The sequence below is a fragment of the Ochotona princeps genome, chromosome 5, assembly GCF_030435755.1.
Source record: "Ochotona princeps isolate mOchPri1 chromosome 5, mOchPri1.hap1, whole genome shotgun sequence".
NCBI lineage: Eukaryota > Metazoa > Chordata > Mammalia > Lagomorpha > Ochotonidae > Ochotona > Ochotona princeps.
In genome coordinates, this window is record NC_080836.1 from 92,745,306 (window position 1) to 92,756,561 (window position 11,256).

General features: G+C 39.9%; 1 pseudogene; it reads right to left on the minus strand.

Annotated features, from left to right (window-relative positions):
- Positions 1 to 1,994: 1,994 nt before the first annotated feature.
- On the minus strand, positions 1,995 to 2,116 carry LOC131480409 (5S ribosomal RNA; annotated as a pseudogene).
- Positions 2,117 to 11,256: the final 9,140 nt, after the last annotated feature.

An 11,256-nucleotide genomic window follows, 5' to 3' on the forward strand; every position in this document is an offset into this window, starting at 1 on the left:
AGGCCCGAGTTATTCCTTGAAATCACAAGTCCTATCCTCAAGGTCTTGTTGGTTAGATACATGCCAAAACCTCAATGGGTTTTCCGTGTTTGGGAGAGTGAATACAAGCGTGATTTGTCAGCCAAGAATGTGTGCATGTGCATACACACACACACTCATACACACACACACACACACTCTTACATGTACACACACTCACATGCACACTCAACACACACACACACACACACACACACACACAGAAAGACTGAGTAATGGAGAGTTGGAGCCTTGGGGAAAGGTTTGGAAATGAGCAAGTCTGAATCAGAGTAAAGACGGTGTTTCCCAGGTCAGACAAAAATAGAAACCTAGAATTTTGTTCTGGGTTGAATTTGTCCCCAGAAAGATCACTGAGGCCCTAAAGCGTGGTACCTGTGACTATGCCATGATGGAAACAGTGTTTGTGATGGAATCAGTGTAACAGGAGCATATTAGAGGAGATTTTAACCCAGTACAACTGGTATCTTTATAAAAAGAGAGAAGTGTCACTTGCAGACAGAGACACATTGGAAGGATGCCATTTCAAGACCAAGGCAGAGACTGGAGAGATGTCATTCCAAGCTAAAGACTGACAGCAGCAGCCACGGGCTGGGAAGACGAAAGGAAGGGTTATACTCAGATCTCAGTAGGAACCTTGTCCTGCTGCTACTTTGAGTTTGGACTTTCAACTTTCTGAACTACAAAACAGTAAGTTTCTATTGTTTTAACACCAACAGTCTGTGGTGCTTTGTTATGAGAGCCCTGGGAAACTAAAGCAAGTCTGTTTGTTCATTTCTGACTTGTGCAGCCTGGATATCGTGGTCAGGTCTAATTCCTTAGATGGTGGTGTTAGTAACCCTGATGTAGTGAAAACCAGGATGATGAGTGAGGAACAGGGAATTCTAGTTTATATTGATAGACCATAGATGGTACAGAGATTGACTCAACTTTTCTCTGCCCATTGAGTGGCTATCGTAGGTGAACAAAGCACTCCTGCTATCCAAGGATGCATGGTATTAATTTGACGTTATAACCAATCTGTAAACCATTTTCCCTTGTTAACACACTTGCCCTCATTTCATGGCATCTCAATGGTGAGGCAGAGAGGTGAATATTTGAGGGTAGGATGTTCTTAGAAATAAAGCCCAAGGAAGCAGGGAGTCCACTTAGCACTAGAGAGATCTAAAGAATCCCAGGCCTAGCATGCTGGCTCAGTGGCTAAATCCTCACAGGGATCCTATATGCATGCAGTTTCTGTCCCAGCTGCTCCACTTGCCATCCAGCTCCCTGTTTCTGGCATAAGAAAGTAGTGGAGGAAGGCTCAAAGCCTTTGGGAACTTGTATCCACGTAGGAGACCTGGAAGAAGCTCCTGGCTCCTGGCTTCGGATTGGTGGAGCTTGGGGTGTTGCAGCCTCTTGGGAAGTGAAGCAGTGGACAGAAGATCTTTCTCTGTATAAATCTAATCTGCCATTACAATAAAAATAAACCAATCTCTAAAAAACAATATCAGCCTGCTTGTGTACACAAATGGAAGGGTTGAACTGATTGGATGTCATGTAATTGGGTTATGGCACAGTGGTAAATTAAGAAGTATTTGAATATATTTCTTAGTACATGTTCCCTTCCCCCAAACACTCACGCATGGATGCTGAACTCTGAAGCTACTGCTGTTTTGACACAGATCTTCTGAGTGGACTCTGGACTAGGGCCATCTTCAGTTCCTAAGCTGACTTGACAGCAGCCTTAGAGCCTGAGTCACAGGCACTGCCCAGGTGGCTCTAAGATTTGCATCCATGACTGTGCTGCTCACAGCACTAGGGGTAGTCCTGAAGCACCAGGGCAGATGCCCTCACCTGGTATGCTAACCTGACTTGGGCCACATGCTCTTCGGAGTCCTCTGTGTCTGTCCATAGCTCTCCACACTCACTTTCCCCAGGTGAGTGGCACAGGAAAGCTAACGGAACTGAGCTTCCCATGTCTTCAAGATCCTGGAGCCTTCCTTCCAAATCTCCCATCCAAGTACTAACCAGGTCCGACCCTGCTTAGCTTCCGAGATCAGACGAGATCGGGCGCGTTCAGGGTGGTATGGCCGTAGACCTTCCTTCCAAATCTTTCCTCCACTCCCACTTTTAGGGATTTTCTTTCACTTTTTAATTTTTTCCTCTTGCTAACCATTGCAGGGGAAACTTGATACAAGTTGCAAAAATTAATTGTAGAAGTGAAAGAGATTTTTCTTTTTGGTTTGCTTCTATTGTAATTTTCTGAGACTAATGTGTTCTAGGCAGTTCCAGATGTTGACTTGTACAAACTCGTAGCCTCTCTTCCCTGAGAGCATCAGTTGTGAATCTCTCACACTTTCTTTTTAAAAAGATTTATTTTATTTTTATTTGAAAGAGTTACAGAGAAAAGAAGAGAGACACACACAGAGAGAGAGAGAGAGAGAGAGAGAGGGAATGAGAGAGATCTTTGGTTTACTCCTCAAATGTCTACAATGTCTGGAGCTGCGCTGATCTAAAGCCAGGAGCCTCCTCTTGGTTCCCCTCTTTGGGTGCCATCCTTTGTTGCTTCCCTGGGCTGTAAGCAGGGAGCTTGAACAGAAGTGGAACAGCCAGGACATGAACCAAAACCTGTATGGGATGCTGGCACCAGGGGTGGAAGGTTAGCCACCATGGTACCAGTGCCCGACCTTGTTTTTGAAGGAAGGAAAGACCAGATGAAATTATATATATATATATATGTCTTTCCTATTTATATTTAAAAAGGGCTTATTTTGATTTATTTGACATGCAGAGTGACAGAGAGAGACAGAGGAAGAAAAAGAAATTTTCCCTCTATAGGTTCATTTCTGAAATGGTCACCAGTACCAGGGCCAAGCCAGGCTTGAGGGCAAGAGCCAGTAACTCCCATGGAGTGTCCCATGTGGGTGTCAGAGGCCCACCTACTTGAATCACCTCCTGTTGCTTTTCCAGATGTGTTAGCATGGAGCGGAATCAGAAACAGAGTAAAGCTGTAACTGAACCATTCAAAACAGGCTGAGGCATTGCAGACTGTCACTTGAACAACTATGTGATAGTACTGGTCTCACATGATATAACCATGGTAATTTGCTCAACAAAATGTTGTAGACTAATTAACATTATCATTACATGTTTAAAAAATAATGTTTGCAAAGTCTCAGGACTCTGTCCGAATGCACTGTGGACACCAGATAATGCCCCTCCTTTTAAACATTGTTTTAATTCTTTTCCATGATATAGTTTTATAGGTATAGGGATTTCTCCATTCCCCTCCCATTTTTCTCCTCCTACCATTTCCCTCCTGTATTATTATATTAGCATAGTCCATTAGCAACTGTTGCAAGTTTAAAGTTCACTGTTTAAGTGTATCATGGCATTGTAGGTATAGACAAAGGTAGAAAATCTATCATCCTATTCTCAGGGTCTATTTAACTGTTACGTTTGAAGTCCTCTTCAGATTTTGGAATAGAGATGCCTACTGAAACATGTCACATCCTGGTAAGCTAGTTTTCATGATACAGTTCCTCTATGAGAATGTGTATATACTTGTATGCTTATGTATCTATGTTTTTTGTATTTTACATAATATTGCCTTAAATCAGTGAGGACATGACATTTGTCCTTTTGGGATTGGCTTGTTTTATTGAGCATAATTTTCTCCAGTTGAGCAGCTAGAACTTCACTGTTTAAATAGCTAATATTCTATGGAGTAGATGTGACACAGTTTGCCTTTTGATGGACATGTGGGTTGTTTGCATGTCTTTGCTATTGTGCATTTAGCTGTTATGAATATAAGGTTGCAGGTTGCTTTCTTATATGAAGATTTCTTTGCCTTTGGATATATTCCCAGAAGTGGGATAGCTGGGTCATATGGTAGATTGATTTTCAGTTGTCTGAGCATTCTCCATACTGACTTCCATAGTGGCTGTGCTAGCCTACATTTCCACCAACAGTGGAGCAGGGTAACTTTCTCCAAACATGCGTGCCAGCACATGTTGTTAGATTTCTGTATATGGGCCGTTGTCACTGGAGTTAAGTGGAATCTTAGTGTGGTTTTATTTGCATCTCCCTAATAGCTAGGGAGGCTGAGCATTTGACATATGTCTATTAGCCCTTTGAATTTGTTGTTTTGTTTTACTGTTGTTGAGACTCTGAAGCTCTTCATAAATCTTGGGTGTTCCCTCTCTGTTGTGTAGTGTGTAAAGATGTCCCTCCTTTTAAAGGAACCATAAATCAAAAGTGCCAAGAATGCGGAACGATAAAAATGAAGAAAGCTGTGTTACTGTACTTAAGTGAGATATCCACAGTCAAGTTCATACACACAGAAAGTAGAATGGAGGTTATCAAAATTTGAGAGCAAGAGAGGAATCGACAGTTATTTCGTGGGAATTGAGCCTATATTTGAGAATGGGGAGACTTCTAGATGGAGGGATGGTGGTAATGCTTGTACAACAATTTGAATGTACCTGAAGCCACTGAACTGAACACTCGAATATGGTGAATTTAGTGCATCTTCCCCTCCCAACCTGTACTGCAGAATAGGGACTGTGTAGCTGGAAGTCAACATGGCAGCTGAGGACGAGTGCTCCTAGTGGTCCTGCGGGCCGTGGATCCAGAAGGGGCCTCATCCTTTCTCCCTGACCTCTGTCCTGAAACAAAGGTCCTTGGTATTACGTTTTGGTGAAAACGATACTCTAGAAATGTGAAGCTGTGAATGTGCACCATGAAATTGGGGGACTCTCCTATTAAATGGAAAAATGGTAACACAAGTCTACTCCCCAAATAACACACAAAGAAATGGTTGTTTTCTCTCGCTTCTCATAATCCACCAAATAAAGCTCTTTACCGGTGAGGCAAGCTCAAGGAAACAAAGTATTCTTGAATTGCTTTTGAAACTCAAATTTTCCTGGAGAGATTTATTGAATTCTTAGAAACTACCAATCAGCTACTTCTCAAGTAATAGAATTTGCCTCAATGAAGATTGTTAAGTACTTTGGCTTTCAAGAATTATGTGTGAAAAATGTGAATATACTTTTTTAACATTGAAGTTCATGTCACATGAGAGTACTTTCTGAGAATATTAACATTATAATATCATCTGGAAAGTTTTCATTAGGAAAAAGTCATTCTTCATATACCTGCAGTGATTAATTATTAAACACTACATTGAGCTATTCCAATCCTATTCAGATAAGCTCTGAAAAGACCAGCCTAATGCTAACTTATTCTGGAAAGAGTTCCCTCAGGATTTCAGACACAGTTGAGAGAGGAATTTAGAGTCGAAGGTGTTTTATGATGTTATCCTCTAATGTACTAGCTTCTTAAGCGAAAACGGGCAAGTGATTTTAGATTTCTTTTGCCTTCATTTATTCTTGTATAAAACGGGAACAGTGATAATTCACATCTAATGAATAAATAAGAGAATTAAGTGACATTGCAAGAGGCTACAAAGCTTAAGAAGGGAATGGGAATCTGGCACTCATTACTTCTTACTCTCTTGCTTTCTATTTATTTTTCTGGGGGATGTATTAGGCTTCAATCAAATAAAAAAATAGTGGTTTTTTTTTTGGAATTAGTGGGATAATGTACAAAAGATATTTAATATTTTGGGCACATAGAAAATGACCAGTAGTGGAAGATTTGTTCATTCCTGGCCAACTCATCCTTTCATTCATCCATCCTTCCAATCATGTATCAAAACAAAGATTTTCCAAAAATCTTTTCTAGGCCAAGAGTTCTGGCAGCAACCAATGAGCTAGACAGGAGCTTTGTCTTCATAGAGTTTACCTTCTGGTCCTGGAGATAAGCAAGAGAAAACCCAAGAATTCAGGGAGTTATCAGTGATAAGAAGCTCATCCTCACAGCAATGGGTGGAAGAAAAACATGGCTAGATGCGGGCATGCCCAGTAGGGTTCATTCCGAGTGGTGAGGGAATTCTTTTCTGATGATCTGACATTTGGATGGAGACATGAGGGTATGACAGGCATATGAAGATTGGGAAGCATGGGGGTGCAGGTATTTGAAAATCCTATTGCTAGGTATCCAGCACAGATGTCTGCCTAAACATTACTGTGACTGCAACAAGAGCTGAGACAAGGAGCTTGTAATTTGTGCAGTCCTGCTCTTAGAAATTAAGCAGATAGGACACTTGAAACATCATCAAATGACAATGGGGTTGATGTCAAAAGTGAGAATACTGAGATGGAAAATACAGTTCTTCCTAGAAAATAGAACTCTTTAGAAAACAGAATGCTGCATCTTTGTCACTCTGGAAACAACAATAAAGAAAAGAATCAAAATCAGTGAATGAGCAAAGAGCACTGGGAAAACTAAGGGCCAAGACAGAACGGTAGAATTGATGCAGCAGGTTAGAAATAGGAAAAACAGGGCCCAGCTCGGTAGCCTAGTGGCTTAAGTCCTTGCCTTAATAGTGATGGGATCCCATATGGGTGCTGATTCGTGCCCCAACATCCCCATTTCCCATTCAGCTCCCTGGCTGTGACCTGGGAAAGCAATCGAGGATGGCCCAGGACTTTTGGACCCTGCACTGGCAAGGGAGACCTGGAAGAAGTTCTTGGCTTCTGGCTTTGGATTGGCACAGGTCTGGCAGTTTTGGGGCGCTTGGGGAGTGAATCAGCGGAGGGAAGATCTTCCTCTCTGTCTCTCCTCCTCTCTGTATATCTGATTTTCCAATAAAAATAAAAGAAAGAAAGAAGTAAGAAAAACAAGTAGCAGAGATGAAGTAAAGGCAGAGGGACAGTGTTTGTAAGGACTGGGCCAGTCACCTGAGCCGCAGCCTCCGGACAACAGTTCTCGACATGCACAGAGTGTTAACTTCACACACACTATCTACCCCTCACTGTGGACACACATTTTTGGTTGCTCTGAGAAAGTGACAGAATGCCATAATTTCAGAACTCTGAGAGACCATTCTGTTTAACCACTGTTTGGAATCCATTTTAAAAGGCGTTTAAATTAAATTCCACCATTACTTTTAATGGAAACCATAGAGATATTACCATCCCCCTTAGAAATAACTTCTTCCTTTATAAACCCAAGTCTGCAAATTTTTTTTTTTGGTGCTTATACACCATCAAAGTGCAAAACATTAGTGCAGTGAAGAGAAGAGTAAAACATGTCAAGGAAATAATGGGTATAATAGGGCCCCCCAGGCAATGTATTCATCAACCCCAACACCTGGATGAGGTTGGTTTTTCCAGTTTGGGAAAGTTAAAACCCTCATATAAAAGATCCTGAAATTGACTTTCATTAGTGACTTCAGAGTAATCAAGTAATCAAGAGTAATCAAGCCCTATAGAGTTGAGCCATGATGCTTAAACTCAGAGTGATGTAAGCCAGATTGCCATTGGCTTATTCCAGTGTTTATCCTAAGTTCCTATAGTTGTGTGATAATCTTTCTTCTGTAAGCTAATACATTTCACCTATAGCCTAGTTTTGGCTTAAAACACCCAACTCATCTTTTGCATTATATTTGTGGAGAAAAAAAAACAAACATAGTTTAAGCAACTTTAGAACAATGTAGAGGGCAGGGTGAAGACCTCCCATATGCTTGGTTTTACCACTTCTTGGGGAGGCCTGGTATAAGAAACTAATTTTAGATGATTTTTACTAGTCATTATTCTCCCGTTAAGTGGCTTCAAAAAAATGCCCTTACACTGGCTTGATTCAGACATTTATAAGGTGTTGGGACTTTTTTAAAGAATACAATTGGAGGAATAAATTTGGCTTACCTATTACTACTAATACTAGACTCCTAGCATATTAATTTGTATAAACTCCTTCACCTACCCTGGTTGCCATTTGAATGCCTACCTGCCCACCACACTCATATTTTTCTGTGGATCAAGAGGGAAAAATAAAATCTAAAATATTTACCAATTACTTCTTTACTACAGAAAATGTGTATAGGTCTCCCTAGAGTAGAAGAAATGAACTACTAAAATGTTAAAAATGTAAAGGTAAGTTTGTTTTACTTTGCTCCAGCAAACACAAGGGACTCTTCCGTGTACTAATTTAATAATATAATAAGAGTCTGCATCTGTCTGCATCTGGTCTAGAAACACATTACACTTTCTAGGGAATCTCCAGTGGAAATAGGCTTGCTAAGACATTTAGAGGAACACTGGGGGCCAGGGGAGTGATTCACACATCTATTCAAATCAACAATGTTATTCTCAGTGGTGTTTCGAAGGATAAGGTTGATAATATCAGTCTCTGTGGAGTTGCTTTGATGACCATGCCACACTGTTTTATTTCACACCATGACCATAATTAGTATTATTCCTTTCACAAAGTATATTTATGTACTTATATGTTTTATTAGGCAGAGAGCAAAAGATGAAGGCAGAGGGAGAATGACAGAGGGAGAACATCAGTTCATTGATTCACTTCCCAATTGACTGTAGCGGTGGTTGGACCAGGTCAACACTAGAAACCAAAAACTCAGGCAGGACCTCTCAGGTGGAAGCCAGGGACCCAATTCTTGAATCATTATCTGCTGCCTCCTAGGATGCACAGTAACAGGAAACCAGAACTGGAAGTGGATGTAGGACCGGAATCTAAGCACTCCAGCATGGAATGTGACCGCATCAAGCACTGTCTTCTCCTCTGTAACAAACGCCTCCTCCATAATAATGAACATTAATGATCCGTGTTGTATAACACCAGTAATCTATGATAGTCTACCAAGCACCCACATATATTATCTAAAATATGTACATACATGTATATTTGAAAGGCAGAAAGACAGAGAGGGCCAGACAAAGCTCTCACTCAGTGGTCTACTTTCCCAGTGTCTTTAGTTTTTGGGGCTGGGCTGGGCTTATCTCAGGAGCCAGAACTTAATCCAAGTCTTGCACATGGATAGAAGGAACCAAACTACTTGAACCATCACCATTGTGGTAGGGGATGGGAGTTGGAGCTGAGTATAAAATTTAGTAGTCTGATAGAGGATGTGGTTATTTAATAGTTAAGCTAAACATATACCCCTTAACATTCTTACAAGAAAACATTTGGAAAAATTTAATGTCTTGAAAGTAGAAATTGGGGAAGCCCATGTCCGCAGAGATTCACCAATTTTTCCAATATTGCTTGGCAGATGAGAAAATTATGTTAAGACCCATGACTTTTGACTGTGGGCCTTGCTGTCTCGACCATATTTCATTTCTTGATGGGGGCAGGTAAAAATTAGTTTTAGATATTTTTACTTAAAGCAAACATAATTCAAATCTGTATAAAGATAAGCTAGTTACAAAATTATTCACAATACAATTGTTTTAACTAGCAATATGTCCAATGTATTCAAAGTAAGATCTAGCTTAGAAGTCACCTGTTCGTATGATTCTGAAAATACATCTTTAACACAAAGATTTGTTCATACCAGGAGGCTGCAGGTAAGGAAAGGAAGCTATTTTTGTTTTCTCCGAAGCCAAAAAAGGCAGTGGGGGTGTTGTTGCTATTATCTTTGGGTGGCACCATTTGACCAATACTTTTACTGTGAAGGTATAATGATTTTAAGACCCCAAATACACCATTATCCAGACTCTGAAAACTTCAATGCCCCAAGGAGTTGTTTAACCTGTCTTAAGATTGATGGGAAAAACCAATATGGATTTGAGTCTTTTTTGCTGTTGTTAATGCTATCTTTTGAATGCTGATGAAAGAAAACATTTTCAATTGCTTAAGTTGCATTGGATTAGAGAAGACCTTTAAAAAGTCGGACAAGATCATTCTGTTAACAGGATTAGTTTAAAGGTTGGTGGCAAAAGAAAACAGGAAAATTATAAGGAAAGACCGAAAGAGCTTTCATTAGAGTAAGCCCATGTTATCAAGGGCTCAACTCATGGTCTTTCTTGTACTGTCACAGCCTTGAAATTGGCTGTTCATAAGGTATGATTAAAGCTAGCTCCATACAATAGCAACAGAAAAATATCAGGTTGAAGAAGTAGAAGATTCAATTAATAAACTCTCCTCCAAAATGATGCTGAAAAACTAGTTCTGTAGCATTTTTCTCATTTGAATCAGCAAGTTGGTTTGGTGTCATGGGGAAATGATTCATGAAGTCTTTTTGAAGACCACTTCTCTTCTTTAAAAATGTTCATTTACTTCTTGGCCAACCTTAGACTAACACAACAACTTCTAGGACTTCTGAAATGTTATCTGGAGGTTGTTACAGATGGCAGAGTAGCTTAATTCAACACACCTCAAGTGTCCTGAAATAAATAAATAACTTTACTTGATGGCTATCATAACTTTCTCATTTAAAAAGAAGTTTTGCTTAAACTGAATCCATCTGTGCATTTGAAGATCAATGTGGGTGGGAAATCCAATTATATCAATATTTTATTTTCAGAAAAATAGCAGGCAGAAGAGTCCACTGAGACCCATTACTTTTTCTGAGTTCAGTACGATTGAGTGTTGTTAAATAAACCATTGGCTTGTAATCAACTGCCAATTATTTTAGCGTGGAAGGATCTGTTATTCTAGACAGAAGCCATTCAATGCCATTGACAAACAGATAGTTCATAGCCTTAAATTAGTTATCCTATTTTTGTAATGAATAGAGGCTTAATTTGAGTTTCCTCATCCTGGGAACATGAAACAAAATTATATCATACAGTGAATAACGATTTGAAAATTTTTAATTTAGTTTGGCACCATGGGTTTTTCTAATTATTGCTGACTCTTCACACAGCAGAGACAGTGACCCTGAGCCCTGGGGCAAAACAGCTGCTTCTCACCTGCAGACTCATTATCGAACTAATTATTCTTCAAATAATTTTATAATATTCATACTGAACATTATTCCAGGCCTTTAAATAGAGGTTTAAGTTGTTTATAGTAGTCTCACCTGCTCATTTAACCACCCCATGTTGGAGAACTAACATGTCCCAACCACCTGGAGGGAGACTTCTGATGTTTCCTGTCTTGGGTATGAATTGGAGCTGTGCACCCATGCCTTCAAACCGAGGGCAGAAAAAAAAATCAGGGCAGTCCAGTTTTGCATGTGGCCCAAAGTAATAAAAAGTCAAACATTGAAAAATTGGAAACTTTACATAGGAAATTCAAATTTCTGATTTTTTTCTCAGCAACTAGAATATCTGACAATGCTGAAACTTGTGTTCCAGGATATAATAATGAGCTACAACCAAGCACATGTGTCTCTTTCAGAAAGAACATGTGCGTTCCATATCCCACAGT